At 36.0% G+C, this 20,962-nt stretch overlaps 2 pseudogenes; both read right to left on the reverse strand.

Moving 5' to 3' along the window:
- Positions 1 to 13,214: 13,214 nt before the first annotated feature.
- LOC131596945 (ALA-interacting subunit 1-like) lies at positions 13,215 to 15,516 on the reverse strand (annotated as a pseudogene).
- On the reverse strand, positions 15,517 to 20,655 carry LOC131596946 (ALA-interacting subunit 1-like; annotated as a pseudogene).
- Positions 20,656 to 20,962: the final 307 nt, after the last annotated feature.

The following is a 20,962-nucleotide window of genomic DNA, read 5'->3' on the forward strand; positions in this document are numbered from 1 at the left end:
TCAAGTCGTAGTTGAGAGCTTCTTCTTCCCATTAAAACTGTACGTGTTGTGCTGATTTTGAATCGTCACGTTGATGATATATGTCATACCCCAAAATTTGCCCTATTGCTATTATATTTTATTAACAGGGACGTACTACAAATTCTACAAGGGGTGTATATCAAACTAGTGGGCTTGACATCTTAATTGGCAAGCCCATTTCAAAAGAGTAATCATTCTCTAAAGTGTCCAATTCAAAAGATAGGAGTATACATTAAGTAAAAGTGTGCATTTAATTGGGCTTATTATTCATAAGAATATGAGGCCCAATTTTAGGATTCAAAACTATTTTTAAACTTGGATTTTATAAACTTTCTTGGTTTATTTACAATATTTTGGATTTCTTGTAATTATTTGTTTAAAAATATAATAATTCACTTGTAAATTATTTATATTTTTAAATAAAAAATATTTTATTTCCTTTCATATGCTTTCAATTGGGTTTTGTTTCAATTAACTAACATAGCATAATTGGTAAGGAAGCAAGACTTGCAAATAAGAAGTTGCGGGTTCGAATCCCATGAGTGACAACGACCGACAAACCCTTTTGGCCGTTGTCTCGATCTGACAATGACTTTATCACAACCTTTAAGGTTTTGCCCTTTTGGCCAACGGCAAAAGGAGACAAAGGGTGCATAACACCTTCCCTTTGCCTAATTAACCTACTTACCCAAAATCTCTTATTTTTAAGGGTTTCTCACTTGCCCAAATAAAGTGGTTGGCAACTCTCGTTTGAACTTAAATTTTAAGAAGGTTGCTACAATATCACCCTCTTTCAGATCCACCTCTATTCTTCCATGTAACTTCTTGAAAGTCGGCAAGGCAGCGGTTATCATCCAGACCATAAGATCCTCCTGCTCACTCAACTGCTCAATAAAATATATCAGAAGTGAGCAACATATCTTGTTCACACAAGCTATCTATTCAGAATACTCAAACAAGATATCAGAGGTTCTTAATAGTATGGATGTACTAAGATGAGCACCACCTATTATAGAGTTGTTCTGAAAGTTTTGGGGGAAGACATCTTTTCCAAAATTATGCTCTCTATCACTCTTCCAAGATATACCACTCTTTTTCACCATCCAATTCTTTCCATTGATAGCGAATCTGTGTGTATCATTGAATAAACTCTAAGCTACGAGACCACATGGTACAATTGCAACAGTATTGTTGAGCTCATCTTCAGGCTTACTGTAACACCCCAAATTCTAAACTAATTATTTTAGCGTGATGCTTAGCTGTATTGATGAATTTTGGTGTATTTTAGAATAATTAGAATAATGAGTGGAATTATTTTAATTAGTAAAATAAAACAATATCAGTGTTAGAGATATTAAGGGCAAGAGCGGCCAATTGTGAAGAGTAATTGAGGGCAATATGGGAAGACCATATTAGGGGTCTTAGGGGTAAAAAGAGAAAAGAGAAAAAGAAGGAATCATTCTGCACGATTAAAGTTTTGAGAAGAGGCAGAAGGAGAGAGCTAGGGCACGAAGAACATGGAGGGATACGTATAGAGAACGCGGAGAGAAATAGAATCCAACCGTGAATCGAGGTAAGGGGGGACTCTTCTAGTTAATTTCTATTATGCGATTGTAGGTAATAGAATAGATTGATATGTGATTCGATTCGATTGAGTATATTGGGATTGGGATTGTTGGATTTGGGGAGATTGATGATATTGCATGAAATTATGATTGGAAAATGTGTTTTAATGATGCTTGTGAAGGATAGAAAAACACTTAGAAAGGGGGGGTTTGAATAAGTGTGACTTTAAAAAACTTGAACGATAAAAATAAATTGCACAGTTATTTTTATCCTGGTTCGTTGTTAACTAAACTACTCCAGTCCACCCCCGCAGAGATGATTTACCTCAACTGAGGATTTAATCCACTAATCGCACGGATTACAATGGTTTTCCACTTAGTCAGCGACTAAATCTTCCAGAGTCTTCTGATCACACACTGATCACTCCAGGAACAACTGCTTAGATACCCTCTAAGACTTTTCTAGAGTCTACTGATCCACACGATCACTCTAGTTACAACTGCTTAGTTCACTCCTAAGACTTTCCTAGAGTATTCTGATCCACACGATCACTCTAGTTCCTTACAACTTAATGTAATCAATTCTAAGAGTTTACAAATGCTTCTTAAAAGCGATAATCACAAACTGTGATATTTCTCTTAATCGTTTTAAGCTTAATCTCACTAAAATATTACAGCAGCAATGTAGTGAGCTTTGATGAAGATGAAGATTCTGAGTTTTGATTTGAACAGAGTTTCAGCAAGTTGATATGAGCGTTGAATCGTTGTTGAATTGTTAACCTTGCTTCTCATCAGAACTTCATATTTATAGGCGTTGGAGAAGATGACCGTTGAACGCATTTAATGCTTTGCGTGTTCCGTACAGCATCGCATTTAATGTTTATACGCTTTTGTCAACTACCTCGAGCCTTGTTCACGCTGTGTCTACTGACGTAGCCTTTAGTAGCTTTTAACGTTCCTTTTGTCAGTCAGCGTAGCTTGCCACTTGTACTTCCTTCTGATTCTGATGTTTGTGAATACAACGTTTGAATATCATCAGAGTTAAACAGCTTGGTGCAAAGCATCTTCTGATCTTCTGACCTTGAAGTGCTTCTGAGCGTGATACCATCAGAACTTCAGTGCTTCTGATCTCTTGTTCTTCTGATGCTTCCATAGACCCATGTTCTGATTCTGCTTCGACCATCTTCTGATGTCTTGCCAGACCATGTTCTGATGTTGCATGCTGAACCCTTGAGACAAAGCTTCTGAGCGCTGAATTATGCGTACTCTTTATATATTTCCTGAAAAGGAAATTGCATTGGATTAGAGTACCATATTATCTTAAGCAAAATTCATATTATTGTTATCATCAAAAGTAAGATAATTGATCAGAACAAATCTTGTTCTAACAATCTCCCCCTTTTTGATGATGACAAAAACATATATAAATGATATGAATTTGCAATCAGAAAGAACGGATGGCAAAAGACAAATTACACAGCTATAGCATAAGCATATGAATATGTCTCCCCCTGATATTAACAATCTCCCCCTGAGATAAATAATCTCCCCCTGAAATAAATACTCGAAGAACTTTAAAAAGACTTCCCTGATTATTTCGGTAGAGACGATCATATAAGCTTTTGTCTTCAGAGAATTCATAGCTTCTGACTTCTGCTTCCATTGGACAGCTTCAGAACTAGAATTTCTTTGGATCCCTAGAACACTCACAGCTTCTGATTCCTGCTTCCATCTAGGACAGCTTCAGAACTTGAATTTCTTTGATCTTCTGAACATTCACAGCTTCTGACTTCTGCTTCCATCTAGGACAGCTTCAGAACTTGAATTTCTTTGATCTTCTGAACATTCACAGCTTCTGATTTCTGCTTCCATTTAGGACAGCTTCAGAACTTGAGTTTTCTGGATCTTTGGAACATTCACAGCTTCTGATTTCTGCTTCCCTCGGATAGCTTCAGAGCTTTGAATTTCTACCAACATCACTTCATGCTAGGTTTGTATCAGAACATTGTTGAATGTACCAGAGCATCATCTGAGCATCTCTACATCCTGAAATGTTACAGAACAAAAACTACACGACAAAAGTCAGCATGAACGAGTCAGAACATAAAATGTATATTAGAACACATTATATGTATCAGAGCCATATAGGCTAAAATAATGTATCAGAGCAAATAGAATTTTGTTAGATCAAATAAACAAATATGGATCAAATTCTATTGTCAGTGCTTCTGATTCCTGAAGCTTGATAGCATTCAGCTTGCTTCAGTTTCCATGAGTTTATTCTTTTTACAGAATAACACTTCTTATGGTTTTGCTTCTTGTGTTTGCTTTGAAGATTCTCTTCACTCCTTTATACCTGCAAAACACTTAAACCATATAGAACTAGCAAGTTCTTGTTAGTAAATGTGTGGGAGCTTTACCCAGCAACTGATAGATTAATCAAATCATTTATCATTTATCTTCTCCCCCTTTTTTGTCATATCATCAAAAAGCAAAAAAGATTCAAAGACAAACAAAAACGAAACACACGAAGGAAGAAGATGATTTCATTGAAGTTCAAAACAGCAGGTACAGAAGTACATGAAGAGAAGAAAGATCAGATGCACAAAGACAGATGCAATGAAAAGAAAGAAACAACACAGACTCAATCTAAGATGGCCCTAGTCTTGACAAGATCTTGGTCAGCATCTCTTGAACCATATTGTTGTGTCCTTCTTGCCTCACCATGAAAGCGCTATACTCAGCATTGAGTGAGCTTTGCTCATCCTGTCTCTTCTGAATTTCTTCCAGAGTCCTTGCAAGACGAGAAGATTCATCAGAAGAAGCTTCACCACTTTCAACCACAGGAATCACAACTTGATCTGCAACTTCCATGGATAGATCATTTGCAGGAATTTCCTCAACAGGATCTGATTCAGCAACCTGATCTTCAGCATCTGCTTCTTGCATAGAAGCATCTCCATATTCTGCAGCAGGAATTTCCGAGTCTCCATTCTCAAGAGCTTGAAGGATGGCAGCTAGATTCCTGGGAGCAGAAGGTCCTTCAACTTCTGGTGGGTCAACAACTTCTGGAATGACCAAGCTTGGGTCTTTCTTAGAAGGGTTTTCCCGCAGATAGTCAAAGAGAGTCTTGAAGTCTCCAAGCAGAACAGGATACTTAGGAATAAAGATAACAATATCCCTGCAAGGATTTGCTTCCATTTCAGCAGCCAGCCTTAATTGTTCCATCTCATCCACAAAGGGCTTTTCTTCCAATAGATGTCTTCCTCTGAGACGAGCAAACCAGAAGTCTTCATAATTCCTCAGAATTCCACGAGGCCGTGGGGCAGCAGCTACACAGGCTTCCTGAAGTTCTAAAAACAGAGCATTTGATTCTCTGCGAAGGATCCTCCAGAAGTTCCGCATAGCAACATCATTCAATCCAGAACTTTCAGCAATTCTGAGAGTGTCAAAGATGCTTCTGAGATTCCTCTTTATGTTTTCAAAAATTACACCAATAGAGTATACAGGGCGAAATTTTACTTGGGTTTTTGAAAAGGCAGGGTTGGAAGTGAAGTATGGTTGAGGTTCTCTATCCAACCTATAAGAAGATTCTGCTTCAGTATCAGAATCTAACACTACCACATCAGCTTCAGAACGAGGCTTGGGAGTGTAGTTGCAATCACGGAGCAGCTGCTCATGTGATGCAGAGGTTGGAAGAGGAGAATCACAAAGATTGTTTTGAGAGATGGGGGGAGTATGTTCAACGGTGGCATTGGGAGAAGGTTGAGATGGAAAGAGAGTTTGGAGAGGTGGTATATCCAGAACAGGATCTATGGTAGGTGTAGAGGAAGGAATGGTTATAGGAGAAGATGGAGGTGTGAGAACATGGACAAGGACAGGTGATTCTGATGTGGCTTTTTCAGGTTCAGGTGTAGGGACAGCCTCTATTGGTGCAGCTTCTGAACTAACAGCAGGAACAGAAGCAGGTTCAGAGATGCATATACCTTTGGAACCTCTCAGAAAAGCTTTGGCCACATCCTCAGCCTTTTTCTGCTTCTTACTCTTCGGCTCTTCAATAATCTTTGCTTTGCCGCTAGCGATTTCTTTCCTTCTGACATAAGCCAGAACTTCTGGTTGGTTCTCAGCCTCTTGAGTAGCACTTTCTTCATCAGAGCTTTGAATAATCATCTTCCTTTTTCTGATTTTCTTCTTCTTCTCAACAACTTCAACAATCTCCGCATTGTTATTTGACTTCTTCTTCTTTTTCTCAGCTTCCTTCTTTTTCTTCTCAAAACCAGCAGAGACAGCCTTAACAGCTTTTGCAATCACTTCTTCTGGGACCACTTCTTCCTTGGTGGTAGCAGCAGGATGATCAAACTTTCTTTTGGTCCTTTCTTCCTTCTTACGATTCACTTTAATAGGAGCACCTTTGTCTTGATCTTTAAGGCTCTTATCCTCTTTTTGTGACATCAGATACTTAGTTCTGACTTGAGGTACCTCACTATTGAAGAAGGTTTTGAATTCAGCTAGAACTGGTTCTTTTCTGATTGTTGTTCCAGCAAGAGGTTGAGGAGTCTTAATGATAGCCTTAATCACGTTCATCCTCTTTAAAGTGAATGCGTTCAGACAAGCCCCAGATGTGACAGCAAGGTCTTTCACAATACCTTCAGATTCCAGACTCTCAACAATCTTGGAGTGCACCAGAAGGTTTGTAATAATTCTACCAAAAGGAATGATTGTTCCACCATTTTCTTTTCTGAAGGCGTTTCTGGAATCCTTTACTGCTTTCCACATATGGTTGAAGATAATGTAAACCACATCAACCTTCTTCTGAGTGGAAATGCAATAAAGAATATATTTTTGCTCATTGTTTATGAAGTCAGCGGCATGTGTCGCTTTCCTATGGTAGAAGCACCCAAGAATGATCTTTGTCCAGATTTTGTAGATATCTCTCAACTCCTTGACGTGTTTTGTTTTCTTGATATTTGGATAGAGAGTGGATAGAACATCTTCCCAATCTTCCCTTTTATCAATTTCAAAAGCTCCTTCCGCGTTTTTCAAATCAAACATCACTCTTAGGATGTTTTCAGTAAGAACAACAAACTTTCCATGGACGAAAGAAAGTATTGATTTTGGAGCAACCACAGCATGAGCCCAGAACTCCTTGACGAGATCTGGATAAACTGGACCAACGAACTCAGCAAACAACGAGGTCCATCCTTGAAAGATGATGTCTTCTTTAAGATTAAATCCATGTTCTTCAAGGTTGTCAAAATCAATAATAAGTTCACATAGAACTTCTAATTTGTCCTTGGGAATAGAGCATGCAACCACAGGAGTAAGTTGCAAATTTTCTTCTAGGAGATGATGAGGAACAGATGACTCAACATTTTGGGATGAGGAAGCAGCCATGGATGCAGAATGACCAAAAACGAGCAAGAGAAGCGAACTGGGTTTTCGATTAGGGTTTTAGAAAACGGCTAGGAACTTTTCAAACGAGAGAATTCAAGAAGAAAGAGAGACAAGGGAGCGAAAAAAAATGTTTGATATGATTTGAAAAGGATATAAGGAGACAAATGTAAACTAGAAAAAAATAAATAAACAATTTTAATAGATTCAGAATCAAAATAAATCATTTTCATTAATTGACGAGTGACGTGAGGAGAGAGATCGTGGTAAAAGAAATGATTTGAAACAGTTACCTAGGTAGGCGTCTTTTCAACTGCACGCTTCGTACTAACCGCACAGACACGTGTTCACCATCAGATAATGGGTGACAGCTGTAAAATAAGAATAGGCTTTACGCCTTTTGATTCTGATCACTGCTTCTGATGGTCATTCTTAAGAAATGATCTGGTTCTGATAGGATCATCTTTCTTCCCAAGAATCATATCTTCTGGAATCACTTCTTTTGAAGTGTGCTGATATACATCTGAATGATCTTCTGATCCATTACTTCTGATATACACAGCTTCTGGAGATTCGCTTCTTTGTTCTGCAGCTTCTGATAAGACAAAATTGTATCTGCAGGAACTCTTAAGCTGCTTTGTTTCATCAGAAACAAGTTTATCATCAAACCAGATATTTATTGATTCGACCGCAATCAATGATTCAATATTGTACATTCTGTAGCATTTAGAGCATTCAGAAAAATCAAGAACGAGACAATATTGCTTTAGAACAATCACAACAGATGGTTCCAAGACTAATAAATTTTCTTTTCTGATCTCCTACGAACATAGTTTCCTCAACCTATTCAAGTACCAGATCTTGGAAGACAGTCCTTCTTCCCTTCAAGTGTTGAGACCAACTTGAGTCCAGAAAACATGTCATGTTGACTTTTATCTTCTTTGTCGCCAAGAGAATCTGCAAAAGAAATAGTCTTTTTCTTTGGTACCCACATCTTCTTGGGTCCTTTCTTGTTAGATTTTCTCAAGTTCTGATTGAACTTGGGTTTAACATTGTAAGCAATAGAAGGAGCAGCATGATAATTCTTAATGTGAGTTTCATGATATTTCCTAGGTTGTGTCACGTGCTTTTTAGTGTGTGTAATGTGAAAACTTTGAGCATGTGAAGTGTGCCTAATATCATGGGAGTGGCCATACTTGAACTGATCATACAATGGCTTGTATGTGAGTTTCATTTCATCAACAGGTTCAAGTTTGTATGGGGTTTCACCCTCAAAACCAATGCCAACTCTTTTGTTTCCAGACACAGCATATATCATAGAAGCTAGCTGACTTCTGCCAATACTTCTAGATAGGAACTTCCTAAAACTTAAATCATATTTTTTCAGAATATGGTTTAGACTGGGAGTGGATTTTTCTGAATCAGACGGAGATCCAACATCATTGGATAATTTTAAAAGTTTTTCTTTTAATTCAGAATTTTCCAACTCAAGCTTCTTTGTTTCAAATTCAAATAGCTTTTTCAGCTTTTTGTATTTGAGACTCATCTGAGACTTGAGTTCCAGAAGTTCAGTTAGACCGGAAACTAACTCATCTCTAGTAAGTTCAGAAAATACCTCTTCAGAATCTGATTCTGATGTAGATTCTGATTCGTCATCTTCTGTCGCCATCAGCGCACAGTTAGCTTGCTCATCTTCAGAGTCTGAATCATCTTCTGACTCATCCCACGTTGCCATAAGACCTTTCTTCTTATGAAACTTCTTCTTGGGATTTTCCTTCTGAAGTTTTGGACATTCATTCCTGAAGTGTCCAGGCTCATTGCATTCATAGCACATGACCTTCTTCTTTTCAAATCTTCTGTCATCAGAAGATTCTCCACGTTCAAACTTCTTTGAACTTCTGAAGCCTCTGAACTTCCTTTGCTTGGTCTTCCAGAGTTGATTTAGTCTTCTGGAGATCAAGGACAGTTCATCTTCTTCTTCAGATTATGATTCTTCAGGATCTTCTTCTCTAGCCTGAAAAGCGTTAGTGCATTTCTTGATATTTGATTTTAATGCAATAGACTTACCTTTCTTTTGAGGCTCATTTGCGTCCAGCTCTATTTCATGACTCCTCAAGGCACTGATAAGCTCTTCCAGAGAAACTTCATTCAGATTCTTTGCAATCTTGAATGCAGTCACCATAGGACCCCATCTTCTGGGTAAGCTTCTGATGATCTTCTTTACGTGATCAGCCTTGGTGTATCCCTTGTCAAGAACTCTCAATCCAGCAGTAAGAGTTTGAAATCTTGAAAACATCTTTTCAATGTCTTCATCATCCTCCATCTTGAAGGCTTCATACTTCTGGATTAAGGCTAGAGCTTTAGTCTCCTTGACTTGAGCATTTCCTTCATGAGTCATTTTCAAGGACTCATATATGTCATAGGCCGTTTCCCTGTTAGATATCTTCTCATACTCAGCATGAGAGATAGCATTCAGCAAAACAGTTCTGCATTTATGATGATTCCTGAAAAGCTTCTTCTGATCATCATTCATTTCTTGCCTTGACAGCTTTACGCCTCTGGCATTTACTGGATGTTTGTAACCATCCATCAGAAGATCCCATAGATCACCATCTAGACCAAGAAAGTAACTTTCCAGTTTATCTTTCCAGTATTCAAAGTTTTCACCATCAAATACCGGCGGTCTAGTATAACCATTGTTACCATTGTATTGCTCAGCAGAGCCAGATGTAGATGCAGGTGTAGGTGTAGACTTTTCACTTTCATCAACCATCTTTTACTGAAGCGTTTTTCTCTTCCTGAATCTTTTCTAAACACTGTTAAGTGCTTGCACCTTAGAACCGGCGCTCTGATACCAATTGAAGGATAGAAAAACACTTAGAAAGGGGGGGTTTGAATAAGTGTGACTTTAAAAAACTTGAACGATAAAAATAAATTGCACAGTTATTTTTATCCTGGTTCGTTGTTAACTAAACTACTCCAGTCCACCCCCGCAGAGATGATTTACCTCAACTGAGGATTTAATCCACTAATCGCACGGATTACAATGGTTTTCCACTTAGTCAGCGACTAAGTCTTCCAGAGTCTTCTGATCACACACTGATCACTCCAGGAACAACTGCTTAGATACCCTCTAAGACTTTTCTAGAGTCTACTGATCCACACGATCACTCTAGTTACAACTGCTTAGTTCACTCCTAAGACTTTCCTAGAGTATTCTGATCCACACGATCATTCTAGTTCCTTACAACTTAATGTAATCAATTCTAAGAGTTTACAAATGCTTCTTAAAAGCGATAATCACAAACTGTGATATTTCTCTTAATCGTTTTAAGCTTAATCTCACTAAAATATTACAGCAGCAATGTAGTGAGCTTTGATGAAGATGAAGATTCTGAGTTTTGATTTGAACAGAGTTTCAGCAAGTTGATATGAGCGTTGAATCGTTGTTGAATTGTTAACCTTGCTTCTCATCAGAACTTCATATTTATAGGCGTTGGAGAAGATGATCGTTGAACGCATTTAATGCTTTGCGTGTTCCGTACAGCATCGCATTTAATGTTTATACGCTTTTGTCAACTACCTCGAGCCTTGTTCACGCTGTGTCTACTGACGTAGCCTTTAGTAGCTTTTAACGTTCCTTTTGTCAGTCAGCGTAGCTTGCCACTTGTACTTCCTTCTGATTCTGATGTTTGTGAATACAACGTTTGAATATCATCAGAGTTAAACAGCTTGGTGCAAAGCATCTTCTGATCTTCTGACCTTGAAGTGCTTCTGAGCGTGATACCATCAGAACTTCAGTGCTTCTGATATCTTGTTCTTCTGATGCTTCCATAGACCCATGTTCTGATTCTGCTTCGACCATCTTCTGATGTCTTGCCAGACCATGTTCTGATGTTGCATGCTGAACCCTTGAGACAAAGCTTCTGAGCGCTGAATTATGCGTACTCTTTATATATTTCCTGAAAAGGAAATTGCATTGGATTAGAGTACCATATTATCTTAAGCAAAATTCATATTATTGTTATCATCAAAACTAAGATAATTGATCAGAACAAATCTTGTTCTAACAGCTTGATGATGTGTGATAATGTCTACTATGTTTTTATACCTTTATATGATGTTGGGAATGCATTTGGGGTGAAAGGAGTGCGAAATCGCAGGTCTGTCGCAGAATAGCGAATTGCTGAAATCGCAGGTCCGCTGAGCGGAGGGGGTCCGCTGAGCGGAGGTCCCAACATAGTTCGCTTCTGCCTGGTCCCGCTGGTGCTCCGCTGAGCGGACCCTGCTGGGTAGAAAATTTTCCAAACTTAGAAATTGCGTATCTTTTGATCCGTGTATCATTTATTGGTGCCGTTTTGGGCGTTGTAAAGCTATTTAAATATCTTATATGAGGAATAGGTGATTGAGCGGTGGCTTGAGTTATTTTTAAAATTGATTAATTGCTTGTAAAATGAAATATTTTGCATATGTGGAATTGTGGGAATATGACCTTATTTCGGGTGATGATGGAAGAATTGTAATTATTATTCCTGGGATGATTGTTTTAATAGTTTAATGATTGTGCATGATTTGGTTAATGTAACAATGTGGTGAGGTTGTAATGATATAACAGTGATTTTGACGTTATATGTGGTGTGAATCATATTGATATAATTGTATATGGTGTTGAAACCGAATATATCATTCGGTGTTGTTTTGGTGAGTTATTGGTGATGACGTTGTTCATTTTGATCATGTGGTGATTGTTTTGATCGTATGATGATGATTGATTTGCTTTGAATGATGCATGATACATGTACATACTTGTTGGTGATAACTATGTGAGTTATGGTGAGACGATGCGATGCATCGGATCGGTGATGTTTTAAGTATGTTATATGTGTGCATTCATTCATGTGCATTTGATGATGGATCCCAGTGATGTTTGGATCGTTGGTGGACATATTTCCCATTGTGTGGAAATTGTGTCGGTGGGCCGTATCTCGATGAGGCGTAGATCGGTTAGGTGGATTGATTCCATGGATTATTGGTACCACATGCAAGTCGGTCATATGCATCTTTGTCATAACATGATTAAGTTGATTTTTGTGTTATGTTTGGTGTTGTATTTGTTGTGATAGATGAATGATAATTGAATATCTGAATAAACGTCAAATTGGGTGAATGATATGTTATGATATTTTATTGCTTATGATTGCATAACATTGATTAATTGAGAATGAGACTCACCCTTACTTGTTGATATTTTTCAGATTTGAGAAGTAGCGGCATTAGTGCTCGGTAAGGATGACTCGTAGAGTTTATCCGTTTATGTTGGGTCGTGTCGGTCATGCTCTGATCTTGTAACCCTGGGGAACGATAGTTATAGAGTTTTTATGAAATTATCCATTTTATTTGGCGTTGAATTATGATTTCATTTGGTTGTATTTGATGATGTTTAATATTCCGCTGTGTTAAACATGATTGTGTTTTGGTGAATCGTTTCCTAATAAAGCATGACTTTGACCTTAGTTGATATAATTATTTTAAATAATTGTGGCACCCTTGTGCATATGTTTTTACTCTGATTAATTATTAAATTTTCTGCGGGGTTTAGAAGGGTGTTACACTTACAATATTTAACTAACTTCTGATCCTTAACATTCCTCAATTGCTTATTTCTTTGGCTTTTAACATACCTAAATTATAGAAAATAACTGATTATAAAAATCATCCATATTCTATCAATTATTACAAATGTATTAACATAATAGTTGCCGTGTAGTCATGTATTAATCAATTTCACGCTGGAAATGGTGTTATTATTCAGATTATTCATCACAATGATACCATTTCTGACGTCCTTTTAATGCTCATTTAATTCCACAATACTATGTAAAGGTAGTTAAGTCTATTATATTGCCATATAATAAATCCATAAATACTATTCAAAATAACAGGTTGTGGCATACCAGGCGTGATTCTGGTAAAACTTGTCCAACTGATAGTAAACAAAAGTAGGCGCTTCCTTGTTCTTGAGCACCTTTTCATAAAAACGTGATTTAAGAAAACATAATCCATTTGAGTCTTATTGATTATTAATTGTGAGTCATAATTATATGAGAGAGAGCTAAACTACACAGTAGACTTACATTCAGTGTTATATAGCACGTTTTATCCGTTGCAGGATTCTGAATGTAGGCTACCTTGTATGTAATATTACTCAAGCAATCTGAATCATAGCCATACACAATTTCAACAACCTGATGTGTAAACAGAAACAGAGGCCATTCCTATCAAATACACAGAAATAGACAAAAAACTTACGAAAGTTATTGCGCGCATGCGCGCACACATACATACATACCCGCATATATTTCAATGAAGTCAAATGTGAGATAAGATATTCCAATGAATTCGTTCTTTCCGCCCATCCAGGTCGTGAGATAAGATATTCCAAGGAAGTCGTTCTTCCTACCCATTCAGGTCGTAGTTGAGAGCTTCTTCTTCCCATTAAAACTGTACGTGTTGTAATGATTTTGAATCGTCACGTTGATGATATCTGTCATACCCCAAAATTTGCCCTATTGCTATTATATTTTATTAACAGGGACGTACTACAAATTCTACAAGGGGTGTATATCAAACTAGTGGGCCTGACATCTTGATTAGCAAGCCCATTTCAAAAGAGTAACCATTCTCTAAAATGTCCAATTCAAAAGATAGGAGTATTCATTAAGTAAAAGTGTGTATTTAATTGGGCTTATTATTCATAAGAATTTGAGGCCCAATTTTAGGATTCAAAATTATTTTTAAACTTGGATTTTATAAACTTTCTTGGTTTATTTAGAATATTTTGGATTTCTTTTAATTATTTGTTTAAAAAAAAATAATTCAATTGTAAATTATTTATATTTTTAAATAACAAATATTTGCTTGCCTTTCATATGCTTTCAATTGGGTTTTTGTTTCAATTAAATAACATAGCATAATTGGTAAGGAAGCAAGACTTGCAAATAAGAAGTCGCGGGTTCGAATCCCATGAGTGACAACGGCCGACAAACCCTTTTGGTCGTTGTCTCGATCTGACAATGACTTTATCACAACCTTTAAGGTTTCGCCCTTTTGGCCAACGGCAAAAGGAGGCAAAGGGTGCCTAACACCTTCCCTTTGCCTAATTAACCTACTTACCCAAAATCTCTTATTTTTAAGGGTTTCTCACTTGCCCAAATAAAGTGGTTGGCGACTCTCGTTTGAACTTAAATTTTAAGAAGGTTGCTACAATATCACCCTCTTTCAGATCCACCTCTATTCTTCCATGTAACTTCATGAAAGTCGGCAAGGCAGCGGTTATCATCCAGACCATAAGATCCTCCTGCTCACACAACTGCTCAATAAAATATATCAGAAGTGAGCAACATATCTTGTTCACACAAGCTATCTATTCAGAATACTCAAACAAGATATCAGATGTTCTTACTAGTATGGATGTACTAAGATGAGCACCACCTATTATAGAGTTGTTCTGAAGGTTTTGGGGGAAGACATCTTTTCCAAAATTGTGCCCTCGATCACTCTTCCAAGATATACCACTCTTTTTCACCATCCAATTCTTTCCATTGATAGAGAATCTGTGTGTATCATTGAATAAACTCTAAGCTACGAGACCACATGGTACAATTGCAGCAGTATTGTTGAGCTCATCTTCAGGCTTACAATATTTAACTAACTTTTGATCCTTAACATTCCTCAATTGCTTATTACTTCGGCTTTTAACATACCTAAATTACAAAAAATAACTGATTATAAAAAATCATCCATATTCTATCAATTATTTCAAATGTATTAACATAATAGTTGCCGTGTAGTCATATATTAATCAAGTTCACACTGGAAATGGTGTTATTATTCAGATTATTCATCACAATGATACCATTTCTGACGTCCTTTTAATGCTCATTTAATTCCACAATACTATGTAAAGGTAGTTAAGTCTATTATATGGCCATATAATAAATCCATAAATACTATTCAAAATAATAGGTTGTGGCATACCAGGCGTGATTCTGGTAAAAATTTTCCAACTGATAGTAAACAAAAGTAGGCGCTTCTTTGTTCTTGGGCACCTTTTCATAAAAACGTGAATTAAGAAAACATAATCAATTTGAGTCTTATTGATTATTAATTGTGAGTAATAATTATATGAGAGAGAGCTAAACTACACAGTAGACTTACATTCAGTGTTATATAACACATTTTATCTGTTGCAGGATTCTGAATGTAGGCTACCTTGTCTGTAATATTACTCAAGCAATATGACTCGTAGCCATACACAATTTCAAAAACCTGATGTGTAAACAGAAACAGAGGCCATTCCTATCAAATAAATAGAAACAAACAAAAAACTTATGAAAGTTATTGCGCGCACACACACATACATACCCACATATATTTCAAAGAAGTCAAATGTGAGATAAGATATTCCAATGAAATCGTTCTTCCCACCCATCCAGGTCGTGAGATAAGATATTCCAATGAAGTCGTTCTTCCTACCCATTCAGGTCGTAGTTGAGAGCTTCTTCCCATTAAAACTGTACGTGTTGTAATGATTTTGAATCGTCACGTTGATGATATCTGTCATACCCCAAAATTTGCCCTATTGCTATTATATTTTATTAACAGGGACGTAATACAAATTCTACAAGGGGTGTATATCAAACTAGTGGGCTTGACATATTGATTGGCAAGCCCATTTCAAAAGAGTAACCAGTCTCTAAAATGTCCAATTCAAAAGATAGGAGTATACATTAAGTAAAAGTGTGTATTTAATTGGGCTTATTAATCATAAGAATATGAGGCCCAATTTTAGGATTCAAAATTATTTTTAAACTTGGATTTTATAAACTTTCTTGGTTTATTTATAATATTTTGGATTTGTTGTAATTATTTGTTTAAAAATATAATAATTCAATTGTAAATTATTTATATTTTTAAATAACAAATATTTGCTTGCCTTTCATATGCTTTCAATTGGGTTTTTGTTTCAATTAAATAACATAGCATAATTGGTAAGGAAGCAAGACTTGCAAATAAGAAGTTGCGGGTTCGAATCCCATGAGTGACAACGGCCAACAATCCCTTTTGGCCGTTGTCTCGATCTGACAATGACATTATCACAACCTTTAAGGTTTTTCCCTTTTGGCCAAAGGCGTATTATTTTTAATTTATTAGTCAACAATTGTCAAAACCTTTTTATAAAACCTAAAGGCTAAATGGGTCCCCTTGGGTACAAGGGAGGCAAAGGGTGCCTAACACCTTCCCTTTGCCTAATTAACCTACTTACCCAAAATCTCTTATTTTTAACGGTTTCTCACTTGCCCAAATAAAGTGGTTGGCGACTCTCGTTTGAACTTAACTTTTAAGCAGGTTGCTACAATTTCACCCGCTTTCAGATCCACCTCTATTCTTCCATATAACTTCCTGAAAGTCGGCATGGCAGCGGTTCTCATCCAGACCATAAGATCCTCTTGCTCACTCAACTGCTCAATAAAATATATCAGAAGTGAGCAGCATATCTTGTTCACACAAGCTATCTATTCAGAATACTCAAACAAGATATCAGAGGTTCTTACTAGTAAGGATGTACTAAGATGAGCACTGTAACACCCCTTTACTACCCCAAAATATTTAACATATAATTAGAGAATAGCATGCATGTCATTCAAAAGGGCGTCACACCGATGTTTTTAGAAGAACTAAAAACCTAAAAAAAACTAACATCATTTATCTACACAACACAATACACCTGGTCTTTTTAATAACACTCAATATAGAATCACATTTTAACTTGGATATGCATTCACAACAGAAAATATGATACTCATGTGACTCATAATGATTCATGTCCCATACGATAATCATATATCAACTAATGGTCTCAATTCAACATAAGACATAATCAAAAGGTTTGGCTTATAAGCCTCTCAAAATGACAAGTAACCAACAAATAAGTTCACAAGTCATAGCACAATACATGAGCAAATATAACATGAGTTCAATACACCTAGTCTACCCAGTGTTACATGACCAGAGCATCAACTCACTACCTAGTCTCCAATAACCAAGGAAGAACCTCCGACTAAGTCCCGCACGAGCTACTAAACTCCAGAACCTGCATGACGCCAAACGAGGGCAACATTAAAACAGAAGGGTGAGAATACGAACCATTATGAAGAAAGTATAACAGAATACGTCAAGCATAGTTATATAAATAATAGTAGGCAATATATATATTTCACATGTTAACAAGTAACCAATAAGTACAAGGGAAATATCAATCCAATACCAATATTATATTCTCAATTATGTATACAACTACAATGATCACATAATCACGTATTTAACCAAACATATACTCAAACATCACTTATTTCCATTATCAATCTGATACACATGTCACAACACTCTCAATGCACATAATCAACTATCACATAACTCTAATGTGACTCAATGCAAGATATGTGATGCTATGCATGTGGTACCGAAATTTGAACCCAATGTTTCACCGCTTTCCGATTTAATATCTAGAATCTAAGCCACGCTTCCGATCCGGACAAGACCAAAACCCACCAACGTAAACATATAGTTTACCGCTTCCGATTCACTCTAGAATCTAAGCCTTGCTTTTGTTTCAAAGCAACCACCTTTGTTTCAAGGCACACCATGACATGAATGTATGTACAATGTTAACAAACATATGCAATTAAGATCATCTCTACCATCTTAATATTTAGCATATCACAATAATCCACTCTATGAATTATCCACAATATTGTACACAACATTCTCATCACATAAGCATTATTCACATATAATAGTCAACACACAATTCCAATCCACCATTACAATTAACACTATCACATGCTAACTCACAACTTATCAATTATATAGAATTTACTCATCATCATATTAAACCAATAAGCCGTTAGGATTTATACTACTTAATTATTCATAAACGATTCTACCTTAGGATAATAATAGAACATATTCATGTGTCATTTCTATTAGGAGTCTATTGTTTTAATATAGCAATTAATTCACCAAACTATAATTATTTACTAATTAATCTATACAATCTATCAATATATATATATATATATATATATATATATATATATATATATATATATATATATATATATAGCAATCAAGTAAAATATTATCTCCTATTTTCATTAACAAAAGTTGAACAAGTAGTAGCCAATGAATACATGGAACATGATACGTATTATAGCCACAACATAATATATACACATATTGAAATGGGACCTATGGCCTACAAAGGGAGGTTACCGTACGGCACCCCTTTCTCCTTCACAATTAATACTACCGTCAATAGCTATGGCAGCATGAACAACATGTTTTGCTTCATATTTAAATTTCACATATGGTATCTATTATTTAGTTGCCACCTCAATTAATAAAACAATATAGGGATTTCACGTGTTGCTGTTCAGGAAGCTAGCATCATCGGTCCAATGAATAACTAACAAGGAAATAGTGAAATGAAATAGGATACTTTTCTTTATAGTCAAAAAAACTACAGTGCGAGTTCTATCAACATATGCAAAGGGATTCACGTTTCCCTAGGCCAATAGCTAGCAACATAAATGTATTCTATCCATAAGTGAGTGTGTGGTTCACGTTTTTGGCCTTTAGTGGTACAACATCATCAGCCAAGTAACATAAATTAAAGAAAAACAATGGAAGGAACAGGGCATGTACCGAAAATATATATATTATGTTCACCAAGTAGTACCACACATGGCTGCCATTTTTAATTGTTTGAAAAGAAGATAAGCTAATAGGAACCGACACTTTTCGTTGGTTCAGAATTAATAACAATCGCAGCGTTCCGCCGTCACCCATGAATAACACATTTCCATTCACTTTCATTCTTTTTTTTTAAAAAAAATTATGAATACACAGTATTCGTTTCCAGCATTACTCTTTGGTTTCAATTTCTAATTTCTCTACAGGTTCTAATACTCTAATCAGGACTTAAGCTCATATTTCATAAGGTTCCACTATGAACAATTATAAATATGTTATTCTACCAATTACCCCATTATACTAGCCCACAATGATTAGGGATTCTCCCCCTTACCTCTTGATTTCTCCTCCAAAACCCTAGCTTTTGCCCCTTGTTGTTCTTCCCCTTTTTGCTCCTCTTTACCTTCTTTTGAAAAAAACTCAGCAAAATGAAAATGATACTTTTCTCCCTCATCCTACCCTTTGCTATATTATTCATATTAGGCTTAACCCATATAATTCCACTTCCTAACTAATTAGGCCCAAATGATAAAATAGAGTAGTCAAATAAATAATTATGCTCCAACAAATAATATTATTACCCTTAATATTATTTTCCAATTAATCCAATTAAATCCGACTTTATCTCAAATAAATAAAATCTAATAAGTATTATTTCTAATATTATTTCTCTACATATTCCACTTTATTAATTCTTCGATTAACCAAATAAATTTCAACTTCACTTAATAATCCGAACACGTTTCTCAATAACACCGATGATACAATTAATTATCAAACTTTGTCCAGTTAAGTAAATAAATCCTTATTTAATTTAACTAGCCAAATAATAAAATTCGGGCTGTTACAAGCACCACCTATTATAAATTTGTTCTGAAAGTTTTGGGGGAAGACATCTTTTCCAAAATTGTGCTCTTTATCACTCTTCCAAGATATACCACTCTTGTTCACCATCCAATTCTTTCCATTCATAGAGAAGCTGTATGTATCATTGAATAAACTCTAAGATACGAGACCACATGGTACAATTGCAGCAGTATTGTTGAGCTCATCTTCAGGCTTATAATATTTAACTAACTTCTGATCCTTAACATTCCTCAATTGCTTATTACTTCAGCTTTTAACATACCTAAATTACAGAAAATAACTTATTATAAAAAATCATCCATATTCTATCAATTATTACAAATTTATTAACATAATAGTTGCCATGTAGTCATGTATTAATCAATTTCACACTGGAAATGGTGTTATTATTCAGATTATTCATCACAATGATACCATTTCTGACGTCCTTTTAATGCTCATTTAATTCCACAATACTATGTAAAGGTAGTTAAGTCTATTATATGGCCATATAATAAATACATAAGTACTATTCAAAATAACAGGTTGTGGCATACCAGGTGTGATTCTGGTAAAACTTGTCCAACTGATAGTAAACAAAAGTAGGCGCTTCCTTGTTCTTGGGCACCTTTTCATAAAAACGTGATTTAAGAAAACATATCAATATGAGTCTTATTGATTATTAATTGTGAGTCATAATTATATGAGACAGAGATAAACTACACAGTAGACTTACATTCAGTGTTATATTGCACGTTTTATCTGTTGCAGGATTCTTAATGTAGGCTACCTTGTCTGTAATATTACTCAAGCAATCTGACTCATAGCCATACACTATTTCAACAACCTGATGTGTAAACAGAAACATAGGCCATTCCTATCAAATAAACAGAAACAGACAAAAAACTTACGAAAGTTATTGCGCGCATGCGCGAGCACACACATACATACCCACATATATTCCAATGAAGTCAAATGTGAGATAAGATATTCCATTGAATTCGTTCTTCCCACCCATCTAGGTCGTGAGATAAGATATTCCAATGAAGTCATTCTTCCTACCCATTCAGGTCGTAGTTGAGAGCTTCTTCTTCCCATTAAAACTGTACGTGTTGTGCTGATTTTGAACCGTCACGTTGATGATATCTGTCATACCCCAAAATTTGCCCTATTTCTATTATATTTTATTAACAGGGACGTACTACAAATTCTACAAGGGGTGTATATCAAACTAATGGGCTTGACATCTTGATTGGCAAGCCCATTTCAAAAGAGTAACCATTCTCTAAAATGTCCATTTCAAAAGATAGAAGTATACATTAAGT

Source organism: Vicia villosa, linkage group LG4 (assembly GCF_029867415.1).
Source record: "Vicia villosa cultivar HV-30 ecotype Madison, WI linkage group LG4, Vvil1.0, whole genome shotgun sequence".
Taxonomy (NCBI): Eukaryota; Viridiplantae; Streptophyta; class Magnoliopsida; order Fabales; family Fabaceae; genus Vicia; species Vicia villosa.